The 18,782-nt window shown below is 38.3% G+C and overlaps 1 protein-coding gene across 2 annotated transcripts in view; it reads right to left on the bottom strand.

The window, feature by feature from the left end:
* Positions 1–12,462, bottom strand: part of LOC124252960 (beta-1,3-galactosyltransferase 1-like) — a 38,321-nt gene extending 25,859 nt beyond the window's left edge. Inside the window, exon 1 of one of the 2 annotated variants that reach the window (XM_046686660.1) lies at positions 12,288–12,462. The gene's annotated coding sequence lies outside the window, so the exon portion shown is untranslated. Of the gene's footprint in view, positions 1–9,868; positions 9,950–12,287 lie in introns of those variants that run through there. The other variant, XM_046686661.1, reaches the window with a different exon arrangement.
* Between the last annotated feature and the right edge of the window lie 6,320 nt (positions 12,463–18,782).

Consider the following 18,782-nt stretch of genomic DNA (forward strand, 5'->3'; position numbering starts at 1 on the left):
TCGTGAAGAGATTGCCTGCCGAAAACGACCGCCGAATATGTGCCGCTCTCAAAGTTAAAACCACCTATTTGCATGTGTATCAATGTAGAATTGGGACTTTTCAAATCTTTGTTGCCCTTGGTAGTTGACGTTCAAAAGATAACATGGTTGGTGCGTGTTTGTTTGTTCGTCACTATATACCAGCTATTCTCACACGAACCGTTATGGGTCTGTTAATATATATTTGATATGGTTACTTTTATGTGATTAACTTTGCATTGATCACCACGGACAATACTCAATATGTGTGTTATTGTACATCGAGCCTCTGTTCGTATCGTCACCGGGACTCAAAGGGCCAAGGGTCCGTTGCTATTGACGACAAAAGACCAATAAGACACAACAAATTTCCAAATTACTACCATTGCGTTCCGACTGAAACATTTACATCCTTGTGAACAACTTGTAAACTGAAGAGCTGATATTATTTGCATGGTATGTATAAGTTACCGAATCAGTTTGTCTGATATGATGAACTCAGGAATGTATGTATCCAAAAGCTAATTTGAAAAATATTATGTGACTGGTATCTCGGCGAAAAGAATCAATGTTTAGGCACACTTAACACACGGCCTATCCCTATCGGAAACGACTATAGAAGTACTGGTGTCTTTTGACAAGGAGCAGACACCTGACAGTTTTGCAATTATACTTCATTAAACATCTAGCTATCGGTTATTAGGATAAATAACTACATTCAAAATGGACAAGTGGTAAACTGACATATTAAGGATATTTTCGTATTACATTATTTTCAGATATACTTTTTCTTTGGCTCAAATACATGTTTATGACATAATAGTCACCTTCCAGCAGAATCTAAAACTGTAGAGTGTATTCATGTACTTGGTGTATTTTTCAGCCTTACACGCTTATTGTGTACCTAATCTCACCCAGTACTACAGGGTACATCTACATAGCCAGTCATTTTCAAATAACACATTTAAAAGTTTAACTAGAATCAAACTTTATAATTGGTTACTATTCATATTTACTGTCTGGTGTGACTTTAGGTACCCAGAAACTAAAGAGATCCCAACGCGAGTTGCCATTTTTGTTTACAAACTGACATCATGACTGTGGCCTGGCTGCATTCAACACGAGGTATTGACGTGAACACAGGAACGGGCTTTTGAATCCAGCTTACGATAATGGAAGCACAGTTTTTGTTTAGTATGTAAAGCTTGACAACAAAAGCTTTCATTCATACAGAAAGATTATCATGTTGGCTCCACTGGAATACAGGCTTTCGCTTTCAATGAAATCGTTGTGATGTAAATAACACAATGGAGTATTTGTGTTATTGGGGTCTTGGGTTTAGACTGTTACCATAGAGCAAACAACTAAAAGCTCCACCGCAAACAGCAGTAAAAATGACTTCTTAAAGGGTTATCGGTGGTAAAGTTGCTGTTTTGTATAGAACCTGGGGTATGCACTAAACAACCACAGTATATAGAAATTATTGAGAATGTCGTTTCGGCAAATAGCTAATACATGTATGTAAACTATAGAAGTTTTACTTAAATGAATTTGTTTACTTAAATGAATTAAGTTGTGTGAGAAGATGTTTTTAATTAGAAAAACACAAGAGCATATATTTAAGTTGCAAATTGACAGCAAACCCCTATACACTAAACCTGCAGTACATTGACAGAAGTTTGTTATTTAATGTTGAATTAAAGGAAATGTATATGAAAAATAGACCTGAAAAATTGTAAGTAACTTATTTATATTTTCATATGTGCCCAAATTAATTTAAAGAGAGTTCACGTTAATCCAGATTTCTTGTAATATATTATTTGTGTGAGCCGCGCTATGTTCATTCAGCTATAGGTTTGCATTGTTAGTACCGCCAAGGCTAACATAGAAACGTCGCCATTTTAGCCTTCCCGGACAAGAAACTCCCACCCCACATGTGAAATTTCGGGCTATGCTTTGGGTGTTGGTAGATAGGTTTCACGTTATCTTTAATAATCTTTAGTCCTCATTTTCGCACAGTTCGGAATAAAGCCATTATCCCAATTTTCATTTTCGTAAGCTCTACACCAATTTAAACGTCTTTCTTTTTCTGCATTCATAAAAGGGAATGCCGCGCTTTTTTTTATACCCAGTAAAGTCTTTCCAATTCTGGTTTCATTACATACCTGAGGACTTCCTCTATTAATCATCTCATTTCTGATATTCTCGACCAAGTCGCCGGCGATCCGTAGTACTGAACTTCCTTGGCCTCCCTGCCCCGGTCTTGTGCTCAGTCCCTATTCCTGACTGAATATCCTTCAAAGTTCTGTATACTGTAGACAGAGGAATGTCATGTCTACCAGCTAACCCTTTTGAATTAGTCACACCCCTTTCAAAATCATCTGGAACCAGCTTTCCTTTCTCTTCTGCTGTCAAATCTGCCATGCCAACAAAGGAAGCCGTCTGCTAAACCAGGGAAGATAACTCTTGATGTAGTAAGGTTCATATTCTTAAGCCTACAAGAGTTACCATATTGATTACCTCACTACATAGTAACACCTTTTTTTAAAAAATTCATTGTTAACTACCTGAGGGAAGTTGACCTGTATCATAAATTGTAATTTTGTAAAAAAAATAACGAATTGCTTGCTTTTGTATTTAGTGCGATGACATTTTCTGTTTTTAAATAAAAATGTAATGTATATATATATATATTTTTGAAATATAACCCTTTTGGAACTTGGACTAAAAATGGTAATGAATGGAAACTTGATCTCGTCACTATATGGCTGGAATAATGACGTAAAGCCCAACTCAACTATTATTAGGAAACAAAGATTTTCTCAATCATTGCTGGGAAAGCTGTACAACCGGTGTCCTCCCATTTGCGAGAACTCCCAGTTGTGAGACACATTAATTAATAGTTCAGTGCACATAGGTGGTGTTTCCACATCCCAACAATGAAAGTGGGATCAGCCCAGTTGTTGAAGAGTACCCACAGGAGCCATAGTTCATTGATGAGTTGATTAATAAAATAGATTATCAAAGATTTTATTTACACAGAAGAAATAGTTCATTAAATATTTTATTTATTCAGAAGAATATGTAATTATGATAACACATTTTTATTGACTATTTCTGAAGTTTGAAAGTCATCTTGGTTTGACCATATTAATAATTATTATTTATGAAAGTGAATTGGGATTGGTGAACAAGCATTACTGCTTATGTTAACACCGTTCCCATGCAACATAGTTTCATTAAGTTACCTCGACGAGATTCAGTTACATAGCAAATCAGTAATTAGCTAGGGTTAATCCATTCTGTCAGACCGGGGAGTATGGTGTGTTTTCTTCGTTAATTACCTACTCCACTGTCTCATAACTGGGAGTCTCACAATTGGGAGTTCTCACAAATGGGAGTAGACCGTACAACCCGAGGTGCATTATACAGCCAGGGGAATGCAATATACAGCTAAGGTAATGCAATATACAGCCAGGGGAATGCAATATACTGACAGGGTCGATGGATTAAACAGACAGAAGAAAGCAAGATACAGCCAAGGTAGTTAAAATATACAGCAAATGGGTTGCATTTTACAACCAAGGAGATCCATTACACAACCAGAGGAATGCATTATACAACCATGGGGATTTATAAAACCAGGGGAATGCAATATGCTGATTGCAGCGTTGAACAACGAACAAACAAGAGTAAACAGACTATGTATTTGATCATTACTACATAACAGCTGTAAATATGAAATCAGTGACATGGCTCAGTACAATAATACAATATACGCCCGCCAGTATCAACCAATCACGAAACGGCACACCGTAAGTGGGCGTGGCCTACTTTGTTGGGTCACCAAACTCACTAATATATTACTGGTTGCTGCCAGTTTATGTATATTCTCAGGGTCAGTATTGAAGGCCCACCGTGTGGATGGTAGGTGTTAAACATGAACATATGCCAATATGCGTCTGGGTCAGGAGTATGTTCACAATGTAACAGTTGCAAAAATGCTGTTTAAGCATATACAACTGGATATACATGTGTTCATGACACTGGAACAATGGAATACTACAAAAAGAAAATGTATAAAGCATGAGTGAAGATGAGAAAGGCTACCCAAAACACATGCATAAGGTAATCAATGATTTAGCCCGTGCATGCGCATGCAATGCATAACAAATAGCAGTCAATCTGGCCCTAAAATAGTTAATTCCAGATGCATGCCAACTGTTCTCTACTAGGTCATTCACCTGACGAAGGGGCAAGGAAAAGCCCAGGAACGTTGTGTATAAAATAAACAAGAAGTTGACATCCATAATATTTTGTCTTATACCTGTTCTCTACTAAGTTGAACATATTTTACAGTACTATTACAATTGTACCTCTGTTGAAACTTGGACTTCAACCAGTATATACCATATTAATGTCGTGGCATTTATATGCATTTTTGTAAACCTAGTTACTTTTGTAATACGATTGTTTATTGTGTACTATAACATATCATTGTTATTCGTTGGTTTTACACTAAAGTATTATGCCTACAGCTTTTGCCTTTAAAATCGACACATATCAATTCTGTTAATGCGTACATAAAATCAATATATGGAATAACATATGATCAATATTGATAAGTAAAAATCAATATCTTTACTTAATTTTACACTAATACATACATTTTATAGGTGCACTGTATGATCCACTGATCATTCTGGACCGCACCCTTACGCCATGCGCACATTAAAATATGAAATGGCACATTAAAACAATATCGGGGCTATAATGATGCATATTAATCCCACATGGATCAACACAATTTCACAGCTGGGTCCTGAGTTTGATTAAACATCACTAGATAATGATTTTCTATTTAAATTAAATCATCTGATCTGCATATGAAAAGATTGCGATTACCGTGTGTACCGGAAATATCCTCGACTGTGCACACGCTACATCCAAATCTCTCGGTGATTCGGTTAAAACTTACCTAAGAAAATAACTTCAAATGTTGATGCTATGATCGAAAGAGTGAGTGAGTGAGTGAGAGTGAGTGAGTGGGTTTTACGCCCCTTTTAGCAATATGATATTCTAGCAATATCACGGCGGGGGACACCAGAAATGGGCTTCACACATTGTACCCATGCCGAGAATCGAACCAGGGTCCTCGGCGTGAGGAGCGAACGCTTTAACCACTGTGATCGAAAGAAACTATTATTTTATTAGGATAGTCAATATTCATTAAATATGACTTGCAACGAACCGAAGTAAGGCATTAATGAAAAGTGTATCCGTTTTTTGTCAGCAAAAGTTACTTCCAAGGCCTCAATAACGTTCATCTCACCATGGTTGCACTACAAATTCACACACGATTTCGCTGAATTTATCGTAAAAAGAAATTGAATGAAATTGTGAAAACAGATTACAAATATAAATGAAGACATACAGTTAATATCAGACAATGTAATTACATAGTTATATTGCAACATATGTTATATTTGGGATTACACTTTCTTCGTAAAGTACTTCTAGAACTTTTGATGAGTCGAGTTCCATCCGGGATTCGAACCCACACCCTAAGAGTCAGGCACCTAATCGCCAGCCCACAGACTCTGAAGGAGCGGGTTCGAATCCCGGACGGGATTCGACCCATCAAACGTACTATAATCTGTACTTTACGAAGAAAGCGTAATCCAAAATACATCATGTTACATTTGACCACTTTCTAAATGGCATTGTGTATTCATAGTAAGGTTTAATAGTTGATCTGTTTGATTGGCATTTAGAAGTTGGTGACTAATAAGAAAGTATCGGTATGGATTCTTATACCGTTGTCAAGCAAGAGTGATTGAGGAACGGTATAAGAATCCATACCGAAACGTCGCATCATAAATAATAAAGAAGTTGTTATCCATAAACAATCTTACTTTCTTAGGATTAGTTGACATGGTATTATGGTAATGGATTCGTATTTACATAAAAAGACGTTTCTAGTAACAGCAAAGACCCCGCATCAACGTCTGTGTCAGCTTATTTTCTTAAACATATCAAACGTTTCTAGGGTATTGCAGAATGATCATTAGTGGTCTGATAACAATACCACAGAACAAACCCCAGATGCCAGTTATCAATGATGTGCTGTTTTAGAAAGTGAACACACCCATTAAATATCCGATATTCATGTTTGAAAACATGCTCTAACCCCTTGGATGCCGAGGGTTTTAGCAGACGCATATTTTACAAGGTATGCAACGTTGTGCTAGCGCAGCACTGTCTATCTACGGCTATAAAATTACACAGAAATGTAGAATACTAAATTCATATCGGATGTTGTGAATTTAAATGCAAATACTCAGGCAGTTTGATAAATAGACACTACTAAGCGTTGTCAGAAATTTTGTTATGCGTTAAAAAACAACAGATTTCTCCGCTTCAGAACTATCGTAAACCCCAAAATGCACTATGTTGGCGATTTTTGTTTATTTGGCATCTTTTCGGAATGTGTGAACGAACCAAACACTGCGCCTGATATCTGAACGACATAGGTATATGTAAAATGAATTTGCATGCGTATGCATAATGTTATACATGCTATAGAAAAAGTTGCGAAAATATATTTTGGTCTAGGACGTCAATCGGTGAAGGGGAGGTCACACGCTCGTAAACACGAGGGGACATAACTCCACTATGCGTAACACAGGATTTTTTTCGCGAAGCAGAAATGTGCGTCCAATACGCACAAATGCATAGAATAGACGCAGACAAATACATAAACTGTGTCTCTGAAACGCACGATTATATTCACTGTTCAAAATTCAAAAGAAATATATAGTTCATGTAATTAAAGTAATCATTAAGCCTTACAATATTATACTGTCTGCTAAATCATTTCATTACCTTACAGGACCTTCGTATGTTCACGTAAGGACACTAGAAATTAGGAAGTTGGGGTCCTGTGGACCCCTAATTCTGTTGGTCAAGGTAAAAGCCTGTTAACACTAGGTCATTGTAACTCAGGTTACCATATTTCCTCTAATAAGCGCCGGATCTCTAATAATAAGCGCCGGGCCTCTAATAAGCGCAGGGGGTCAAGCAGCTCACTAACAATTACGGTAATAACACCCAATAAGCGCAAAAGCGCCGGGTCTGGAAGTCCGTTGAAAAAATAAGCTTCCGGGCGCCTATTAGAGGAAATGCGGTACTTGGATTGAATCTTCGGTGGTTAAGTACGCTATAATTCGGTGAGGCGTTGTTCACGATGAATCAAACTATTCTAATACAAAGATCCACATTGTAGCCAGGTACGTTTTGGTAATATCCCATATTACAATTGTGAAATCCTACCAGATGAAAAAGGACGTAATATTTAGAGAAATAGAAAGCTCTATCCAATATACAAATTACGTCTTAGATTCCCATGTTCTCTTGTTTCTGTAGATATATTTTGAATAATTATTAACAGATTACTAGCCATATCTTCCGATGTGATGAAATGACTGGAAACATTACACCATTTTAGTTTTCGTCATGGCTTGTGTTAAATGGTTTACAACCTCGGAGAAAGACGACATTAGTGTGTTGAATAGCACATATATAATTGTTGATTATATAACAATTCTAGGTTTGCCTGTCCGAATTTGCCGCTCTGTAAATATTGTTCAAACATGAAGAAATATCTGAACGATGCGCAGAACATACATGATAATACTGAAACTGTGAAGATCCGGGTTAGAATTGATCTTCAGTACTTCTTCACGCTTTAACTATAAATATTACGAGAAATTACCTAAATTTGAAAATCTACCAAACTCTACCTCTTATCCCTTACTTAAACTCAGAACTACAAATCATAAACTACCAATTGAAAAAGGTCGCTGGACCAATACACCAAAAGAACATAAAACCTGCAACCTTTGTAATTCATCTGCCATAGCAGACGAATTTCATTACATTTTTCGCTGTACATCACTTGAAAGTCATAGAATTTATATGTACCAAAAATGTCAGCCTGCACTATTTCAAATTACTCTTTTCAGTAAAAGAAAGGAACTGAAATCCCTTGCAAAAGTTATATATACATGTATTGTTGCACAAGAGTGCCATAGCTATCATGTTTGTTGTACCCATTATATGTACTGCCATCTTGCACATCATACTGTATTATTATGCCTTGTAATTCACTCTTATACCACCTTTGGTGGTCCTATGGAGAATAAAGAACCTGAATCTGAATCAGTAACCCATGCCTGTCGTAAGAGGCGACTAACAGGATCGGGTGATCAGGCACGCTGACTTGGTTGATACATGTCACCGTATCCCAACTGCGTAGATCGATGTTCATGCTTTCGATCACTGTATTGTCTGGTCTAGATTCGATCATTTACATACAACCGCCATATAGCTGGAATATTGCTAAGTGCGGCTTAAACAACATTCAATCCATGTGTTTACCTTTATTCAACCGACCTTCACCTCAAAGAAATCACCAAATATGTACAACAACGTTGACGTTTGACATCACTGCCGAATGGCGGGTTTGCTGACATGGGTACTGTATGCATGTTTTTGCGAGGTGCCTTCCCTTTATGCAGGGATCGTTTGTACATAAATTTGTGGTGTAAGTAAGCGAAAACATCCTGAGTATCTACGTGTTGTTATTTGTTTTGTTAATTGTAACCAAGGGAAGTAGTCAGAAATCCTGGTAAATACCATTGTCGTTGTATGTGATATTGCGTCAGTCATGGCGGCACGCAGGACGGAAACTTTGACAATTTCATTTTGAATTCACAAAATCATTATTATGCATCTATTTTTTATTGCCTAATTCTTGCTACAAAATTCTACCCATGCATGTTTTAAAAATATCGAACCAATGTATGCAATGTATTGACGGATGGATCAATTGATGTCTGAAAATGTTTCACAGTGTAAAATCTTAATTTTTCTCTTTACATTACAAACGAGCTGTTATACGAGCACAGCGTTCGTTTTCAAAACCAATATATTTCGTTTGATTTCATCTAAACACTTGGCATTGATGACAAAGACCATTTGTTATTTTATTCTAAGACGTATGAAGAATTCAGTGATGTATTCGTCGTAGCTGAGTGTGAAATATACGTGATATAATAGGAGTCTCATGAACGGCCTTCACGAAACGTGATTTTGTAAACATTATCCAATATGGCGGAAAGCTCACTTCGAAGTTTTTCCAAAACATCCCAATGATTCCAGGTTTATCGGGAATGTTTCAGAATTACCATTGGTCATATGATGAAAAACAGATATATATGATCACTGATGGTATTTGAAATTCTATCCTCTAATTATCCGATTTTTACATTTCAAGACACAGCAAAGAACGTCCGTCATTTATCGCGATTTCGTAATTTGTAAACCATGTATGAACATTTTTTTAGAGATCATATTCAGCACTTTTGATTTGGTGCCTAAGATGATACTAGGTGGTATCAAGAAACAGACATTACCGACAGAATTAGAATTCTGAATTAGGGACATATTTGTCCCTCAGGCATCCGGGGGCTAAACATCTAAAGCCGAGATTGGCGATTTCCTAAGCTCTGCAAAATGGCGAGATTTATGATGAAAACACAATGCCTTGTTATCGATATACCATATTTTCAGAGGTAATATTCAGGAAGTTCGGTTTACTTAAAAAGGTTCAGGGTGATATCAAGAAACGAGATTTCCCGCAGAACTGAAAACTGCAAAGTGAATTTGTGCGTGTGCTGAATCATTTCATTCGACTTCCGAGTGAGGGTTGAAGATATTTGGCATCGTTTGGTATGCAGGGGTAATATAGGGAAATAAGATAAAGATAAGTAGAATTAGATTTACTTACCTTAGAATTCCTTTGGCTGTGTGGGGGCAAGTACCCCAAAGTCTCTTCTGTCATGGCGATGCGGCTCAAAATGGCAGCGAAAAACTTATTCTCCTACCCAGAGTGATCATTGTTTAACCCCCGCTAAAGTAGTCGCGTTGTTACGACGTAAATTGTAATAACGCGGTAAACTGTAATAAACTGTGGCAAATTGTAATAACACTGCGGTAGATTGTAGGTACGTCTCCATACCTCCAGAGAAGCTGCGTATCTGCTTAAACTTGGAAACTTCATTTGAAAGCAAACTTGTTTCACTAAAGTTACTTGCCCACAATCGAAAAGCAAACAATGCATAAGTACCTATTAGTAATATAACTTTTAGAAGGTTGTGAATGCAAGTATTTTTACAGTTTTTTTACAGACAGCAGTACTCTGCTGTATTGAATAATACAGGCGGGTGTAAATCATTTCACGTATTGAACATGTCCGTTTGCATAACAGCTTTTGCTGTCTAGACCCTGATTGGCAGAGGCTTAATTATGTCATATGAACGTTGATAAAAGGCTACAGCATTTGTAAAAATAAAATAATGTGAATCCAGTATTTAACATCGTGGGAAATCCTGTGATCATCTTGTTTTAGTACCGTTAATATGAACATACAAAAAGTGCTCAAATACATACCCTTGATAACCGGAATACATAAGTTTCATAGGCATGAAAACATTGGAAAATGTAAATATTTACAAATGTTTCCCCACCTAAGGATATATATATATTTACAACCTCAGTATATTCAGAAAAAAATCGGAAATTGCAGCACATATTACAATTAATAGGAATGTGCACTCGACGATCAAGCATTTCCTCAGGTATTAAAGTTTAAATTCATGCATGTCAACAAATCCGGTCGTCAAATACATGAAAAAAATACTTGTGCATAGGCAAAATACGTTGAGCACAGGAAATATGCGCCCAAAGTTGGGAAACATCGGGACATTCCATCTAGAATGGTTGTTTTGAATTTACACAGTGCAAACATAAAATGACTTGTAATTCCGCGTCATGTCTTTTGCTGTGTATCTGTGATCAGTGTAAATAGCCCGAAATTTGAATGTAGACACGGGTTTCATCTTTAAGTTGCTAATATGATGAATATTTCTATCAGGCCATAATCTTGCATGATTTAAAAGTGTATAATAATTAACAAGTCGGAGAGAGTGAAATAAATCCCAAATGACCCCATGAAAATTCTCTAGCCAGTCTATCCCACATGCCAAACTTGAGGAAAACGTCATTCTTTGATCCATGGGACATTTGTAAATAAACGTGGTGAACAAAGATATACCTACACATCTACCTTCAGAAGTTCAGGACAATTTGTCCAAAATGAAAGCAAATGTCATTTGAAGTTTACAGAGAAAACAATGTATCTGTGGATTTCTTCATTGATTTGTGGGTAAACCAGTTCGACAAGAACTAGGTATCCCAATGGACCCCAATTGTGCTTACCATAAGCTCCAGGTATATCGTTGATCTAATATTGTTCAGTAACCAATTGACAATAGCCACAGTTCAGTGTTTGTTTTCCTCGTTCTAAATGAATTACTTAATAATATATAATATCCTTCCGTGTGTGTGTGTGTGTGTGTGTGTGTGTGTGTGTGTGTGTGTGTGTGTGTGTGTGTGTGTGTGTGTGTGTGAGTGTGTGAGAGTGTGTGTGAGATGTTTAGTTGATGATATGCAGGAACACACATTTTCCCCGTATCCCTACTTTCAGTTATTGCGTTTTGCATGTACAAACACGCACCGAATCTCTCATTTGAACATTACCCCGAAAGTAAATTTGGGAAATACTGCCTTCGTGCGGTGTGAGAGCTAGACAGTAGGGAAATAAAGTGGTTCAGGGACTGAGACAGACTAGAGAATCACAGGAGACCAGGCCCAGTAAAGTCTGAACACCTACACTATTATTGTATATATGAGACGTTTTGTGTGGATAACAACTTCTTATTTTTCTTTGTACCTCGTTCCAGAGCTAAACTTTGCTCCTTCATCAGGTGAACAAATTATTTCTGAAACGTCGTACAAAGAACAAGAAGCTGTTATCCATGAAAACGTGTCATGTATTCATGTTCATACAACGTCTAAATGCCTTTTAAGAGTGAGTGAGTGAGGATGCACACTCTTGAGAAAGTGGGGTTCACACTTCATTTTCACGAGAGTTTCAACGGTCATATAATTAACTTTCTAGACAAAAGGGGTTGGGGGTGGGGGTGGTATGAACACCCCTGCACCCCCCTCTGCATCCGTGTATGACTAGGCTATTGTTGTTTTTCTTCTGTTTTTTTTTGTTTGACTACCAAGCTATTAAATACACTGGGAACAAGAAAACGTTTTAACTATCAGCGACACGATGATATTATTCTGTCACACATTACCTGTAAACAGCCCGCTTGGTGATGCTGAATATGAGCAGTGACTTCGATGGCAATCTTCGGCCTGTGTGGATTCCTGGGCAAGCTTCCCTTACCGATTTCACTGCGTGATATTACGTTGACACCAGTAACATTACCGCGTTCAGCAACCTGTGTCAACGTATCGTGAACCACCGTGTCTATCAGTTATATAAAACCTGTGCATCTGTTTAGAGGCTACTGGGCTTACACGTTTTTGATTGGTCAATACAGAACGTGTTTGATGCGCGTATATGCAATCTGTCACAGTCCTTTACTCGCTTGATATCTGTTTTTATTACCATTGAATACACAACTGGTGTTCGACGACATATAAACCTGAAGGGTGCTTCTCACTATATATTAGACAGGGGTTCTTTTCCCGGAATAACCGCATTTGACGTTTTTGTTTGCTCCCAGGTTTTACTTTTTGTAAGTAAGACCTCTTCCCAGGTTTTACTTTTTGTAAGTAACTCTATATTAACATCAACATTCAAATTCAGATGAGATGTGAGCGTTTGAAATCAATTGAAAACTATCGTCAAAGATCAACTCTAATGTGCAAATATTTTCCCTAGCAGGAATGGAACCGCATCTAACAGTTATTACTGACAAAGAAGCCAGTGTTGAATTATTTAGGCCTTCTGTCATTAAATTGATTGTACTAGCGCTTGAGTTACTGTTATGTAGCTTCATTACATGATCATCTAATTATCCTTCATTGACGGTTTATAAACTAGCCACATAAAGAAACTGTGCGCACAGAAAATGCCTTCATAATTGGAATACAACTCAGCAAAGACGAAATGATGTAGACACGTTATAAGCTGAAGTATCTGACCACAAGAAAATGTCAAAAGAACATGAACAATATCCGTAACGATGACGTCAGAAGTTCAAAATCGAGTAGGGGGTCACACGACGAAGTCACAAAGTCAATAACGGGTATGACCACCGTGTGCGTGAAGCACAGCAGTGCATCGAAGACGCATAGAGGCTAGCAAATGAGCATTGAAGGACTGGGCAATGGTCTGGGACGTGGTCACTGCTGTCTGGAACCTGTATCTGAGATGAGTCACCCGAATCCATCTGTCCTGTCTTGGCGTCGTTACGTCGGGAACGCCCAGAATGTGGGTGATCGGCGACGTCATTACTGTTTCGACCCATGCAGATATCGTGTTACGATGGCATTGGAAATGTGCTGCCACCTGTTGTTGGCTCATTCCTGCTCGAGCCATTCCAATGGCTTCATGACGTTGAGCAGATGTTAATCTTGGCATGATGTGCATGTGACTTCTCATGTGAATTGGTGAACGTTTGAATGACCAAAGATCAAGCTTTCGACAGTGACAGCACTTTCAGAGTTTCACATGTTGTGTGCATCTGTACGGGCTGCACGTGCAGTAACACATTGCAAGGCCTTAGGCCACCGTCAATGACGTCATGTCGCCTGGCACGTGCATGAGCGTTTGCTTGTCTCCAATACTTGCTATGTTCACAAATGAATTTATGTATAAATACGCTGTGTGCCTATATTCATATTTTCTGTGTGCACATTTTCTTTATGTGGCCAGTATATGTATAATAAAGCACTCCTCCTCGGTTATGGTTGGGAAAGTAAGCCCTCGACCATCGAATGGAGAGAAGTAAGACCTCGAGCGCTACGCGCTCTCGGTCTTACTTTTCCCCATCCTCCGGTCTCAGGTCTTACTGTCCCAACCATAACCTCGGAGTCGTGCTTTATCCTACACGTATAACACGTATAAAGAGGTGTTATTAGACATTTATACTTGAAAATAACACTCCTGCCTCAATGGGGGTTTATGGCTTGCGGGGATACACCCACCTTTTGCTGATTATATACATGTACCTTGAAAAACAGTAGTTAAGCACAATAACAACTGGTAAATTTTAAATGGCGGTATGTTTCGGATAATATCAGTGGTGTGTCCGCATAGTAAGTTGGTAATGGTGCATGTCTTTCTGTAAGATGTCTTGACTACAAGAAAAGACAATAATGACAGTTTCCTACTTTTCATAATGGATATGGCACAATACACAAATCGTCTGTTTTGGCTGAACATGATACCTGTTGTATGAACTATGGAGCCGGAGAGAGGATCAGGCAACATTCATGTGTAACCTGGGAACGTTGTACAATCAATATCTAGTGTACCTTCCACGTGTTTGGGTAACTGCATGTACCCTACCACGTCTGCTCCATGAGGTTCAGGTCTGGACTCATGGCGGGCCACAGAGTGAGTGAGTATGGTGTTACGTCACTTTTAGCAATATTCCAACATACCGACGGATGACACCAGAAATGGGCTTCACAAACTGTACCCATGTGGGGAATCGAACCCGGGTCTTCGGCGTGACGAGCGGACGTATTAACCACTATGCTACCCCACCACCCCCGTGTCACAGAAGTCGAATTATTGCATTATTCTGAAAGAAAGCTGTCACAGCATGAGAACAGTGTGGCCTAGCTTTGTCATCCATAAGTACAGGTCTCGTAGCAAGAGGGTGATTAACATTAAAATTTGTCCCGGATATACTGATCACCCATCAAATACCCATGTATTGTCACTAAGTCATGTTTACTGCCATGAGAGACACATCCCCACCAGGATAGAATCTTCATCAAAGGCAACAATTAATTGAATGTTTTTTGTTGCAAATGCTGTATTTCACTGCCTCCAATTACCCCATTAGTTACGAGAAGAAGGAATCGGCTTCCATCAGACCAATCTATTCTTCGCCAATTTTCAGATTCCAGTGTTGTACACACCAAGCCAAACGTGCTTGCTGGTGATGATCGTTCAGTAGAGGGCGTTTGGCGACCCTTCTAGAGTTGTATCCGGCTCTCCCAATGCGAACTTCGGACTGTTCTCGTAGAGATTTGGTGCTGCGGAACAGTGGGTGTAGCGAATGTTAGTGGTCGAGTGAGCCTCTATACTGCGATGTCTACACGATCTGACATCACCCTGGGTCGTCCAGAACGTGGGCGATCCTTCACCTCATTGCTTTCCCTGTATTTCGTCTCTAAACAACTGACAACTGTATGGTCTAGAAGCCAGACCCCCCAAATGGTGAAAATGTAGTGCAGTTCTGGCGACCAAACGGGATGTGATTTTTCACAATCAGGAATGATTTAGCTTTGATTTAAAGCCGGTTGTCATCAGCTACCGTGCGTGACTACCGTACAGAGGCCCTTTTAAGGTGCAACATGTCATGTCAGTTATGGCAATATTTGAACCGATAACTGGGTGGTTTAATTTAATAACTCTGGTTTGGAGTGACCGATTTTCATCAAAATAGTAGTTTTGGAATGCTCAGATCATGATTGAATGTTGTGGACAATAATATTACATATATGTTCATCGCCAAAATATTTTGGTAAGGTCAAAGGTCAATTTTAATAGAAAGGGCATTTGATGAGAAAATATGAGTTGAACTTTACAAATCAAAGGTAATTGTTTCCAAAATTATGTTTTTCTAATTCAGCTATATCATTTGAAGATCATATATACCATTGGTTTGCACTGTATGCATGAAAAAACCATTACAAGGAAACAGAGGTTGGTACTTTGTATTTAGATCAGCAAAATATTATATAATGTCTGTTCAACAGTAACAGCTCCCATGCTTTACATAGTCAACGATACCATGTATGTCGATGATACTGTTGGACTATCTCCATGCTTTACATTGACATGTTATCCAAATCATTATGTCAAGATCACGGGAACATGTTTCAAGTCCACATCCACATGCCGAAGTACACAACAGGTTCAACCTCTTTGACACCTTCCTGTACATTGACTTTTACATGCACAGTTATGAAGTTGAAGAAGGTCCACGGAAACCATTTAGTCTTAACTTATTTGCAACTTTATCAATTTTACAAATTTAAAGGTAATTTTACCAAAATTATGTTTTTATAATTCAGCTATATCATTTGAAGATCATACATATTTTGGTTGGCACTGCATGCATGAAACACAACAATTCAACTGATGTCAGAAGGAGATATGTTTTGATAAGGGTCAATATTGTTTATATATGTGTCACTTCACGCTCCAGTTGCAATGCCATGCCGTGAAACCCTTAAAGTTGATGGATAATAGTATGACATCCTAATGAAAGGTTTACAAGTGACATTATGGTGTTCCTTTTTTTCTGTTTACAATGTGAAATATTACGACTTTGGTTTTCTTTCTTTATTTTACACCGGCAAAAGATATGACACACTGATCAGAAAGGCGTTATGGTATCTTACCACCAAATATACACACCCGTCATATACCTCTGAAATACACAGTATTCCCAATACATTCCTTTTGATTGTAATATAGGTGATGTAATTTCCGACTCTTTTCTAAGTTTACTTGGGTTCGAAATATGAATATTTCCTTAGGTGGGAAAACATTTGTAAATTTGCAAGTTTTCAAATGTTTGTATGGCTTAAAACCTTGTGCATCATTCCGGATACCAAGGGTATGTATATGAACACAGTGTATATGCTCATGTTACCAGTACTAAAACAAAATGGTCACAGAAAATCTGGGTTCACATTGTGTTTTTCACATTGAGGTTTGATAGTTGTTTAGGCTATGCAATATGTTATTACTCTCTCCTGGTTTATTGGGAGTTCACTGAAAACAACATTACAGTTTGCAACATGTTTCGCATCCATGCATCATACAGCGCAGTTCTTGATTCATGATTCATGCATTCAATCAAAAATAAAACATCTGTAAAAATACTTGTGATCGGAACCTGCTTAAAACTGCATTACTCACAGGTACTTCCACACAGTGTTGTCTTACTTTTCAAAGTTCTTTCAGGTAAGCTCAAATGTATTGATTTAGTATTTCAAGCAACGCTGCAGGTTATCTGGATGTCTGGACGTATCAACGCATTAACGCCTTGAACAGATACCTCCCATCTTTCCTCTATTTCCACTACCCCATGGATAATTGAAGAAAATAATCATCCTGATTAAGAGATCGCACAAGCAATCGTACATACAATGTGCTTGGATTAACCTTTCCATATTCCATAAAAGATCAAACAAATATTCATTATCATAAATACACAACGTTTCTCGGCTACTAAGAAGCAGCCTAGAAACGTTGTGTTGTAATAATAAATAAGTTGTAAATCCATACCATACGTTGTTACGTTTCCATCCAAGTTCTAAATGCCCATCAAGCATCTACATGTTGATCAGTATACAGTGCAAACATGAAAATTTACCCATGAATAAATATAGTGATTACGATTTAGTTGTGTGGCATTTCACCAATCAGGACACACGCACGCACGCACGCACCACACTCACGCACTCACGCACTCACGCACTCACTCACTCACTCACTCACTCACTCTGACGTAACCAGGAAAAACCGGGAGCTTATGGTACAAACAAAAAGTAAGTCTCTTCATTCGCTACTCACTGTGTTAGTGAGAAAATAATCAATTAATCCTGCTTAGGTGGATTTCATCTTGAAAAGCCCCAGCCCATACAAATGCAACAAAGAAAATAATAAACAAACGCACGCACAAAACCCAATGCCATAAAAAGGCTACACGGCGTCCAAGTTTAATATTTAATCTAACAACAGTTGTTTAATGTGGGAGAAATTCAGAAGCATAGATATGGTCTTGAAGAAACAATAAGCATATCCGGAGCATGTTTGTGTCCATATTTACAGGATCCTGGCACGTTATACCAAGCGGAAGCCTCTGAAAATAGGAAATTTTGATAGCAATATATAACTCCGTATATACTGAATTAGCCCCAGTGAGTTCGGAGATTCAGAACTAGACTGGCTTCATTTTGGACTATTGCATTACAGAAGGGGCTGGGCCGAAAGTTTGGAGTATGAAACAGACTACTGGCATGTGTACGGTCCCAGCGATACAGAGCGAATCTGGTTCTTACAAGGAGGGAAACGCATTTAATAACCTTAATCCTAGTAATATTAGCATTCGTATTTCGGAAACTAAATATATAGATCTGGGCAAGCAGGAGATGTCCTTCATTTGAAACACACTCTGCTGATCACAGCTGGTGGCTTCGTTATACCTGTTGGAACAATGCAGTTGACTACAGCTGACTTGGTAATGTTCATCTAGGTGAGGTCTGTCAATATGTTAGAGCTGACGTTGTACTGTCGACGTGCATCAGCTGATAAAGATAGTGATTCACGTGAGCCAATTCCACGATGCGATAACTAATGTTAGTTCATTCACTCTCTGGTTGAAGGACAACGTAGTCATGCGACATATGGAAATCGGGAAAGGAACGACAGTTGGCATTTTAGTATCCATCTAGACGAGGTCACTCACTACTGTCAATATGTATCGACGATTCAAGGTTTTCCGCGCAAAATATAATTCTAAAGCGTCTGTCAACGTATATACATGTACCAACTTCTGTGTGACATACATTCTGTTGTCAGTAATAGCATT

Source organism: Haliotis rubra, unplaced genomic scaffold, assembly GCF_003918875.1.
Source record: "Haliotis rubra isolate DU_JTF1 unplaced genomic scaffold, ASM391887v1 Scf53, whole genome shotgun sequence".
In the NCBI taxonomy this organism is placed as follows: Eukaryota; Metazoa; Mollusca; class Gastropoda; order Lepetellida; family Haliotidae; genus Haliotis; species Haliotis rubra.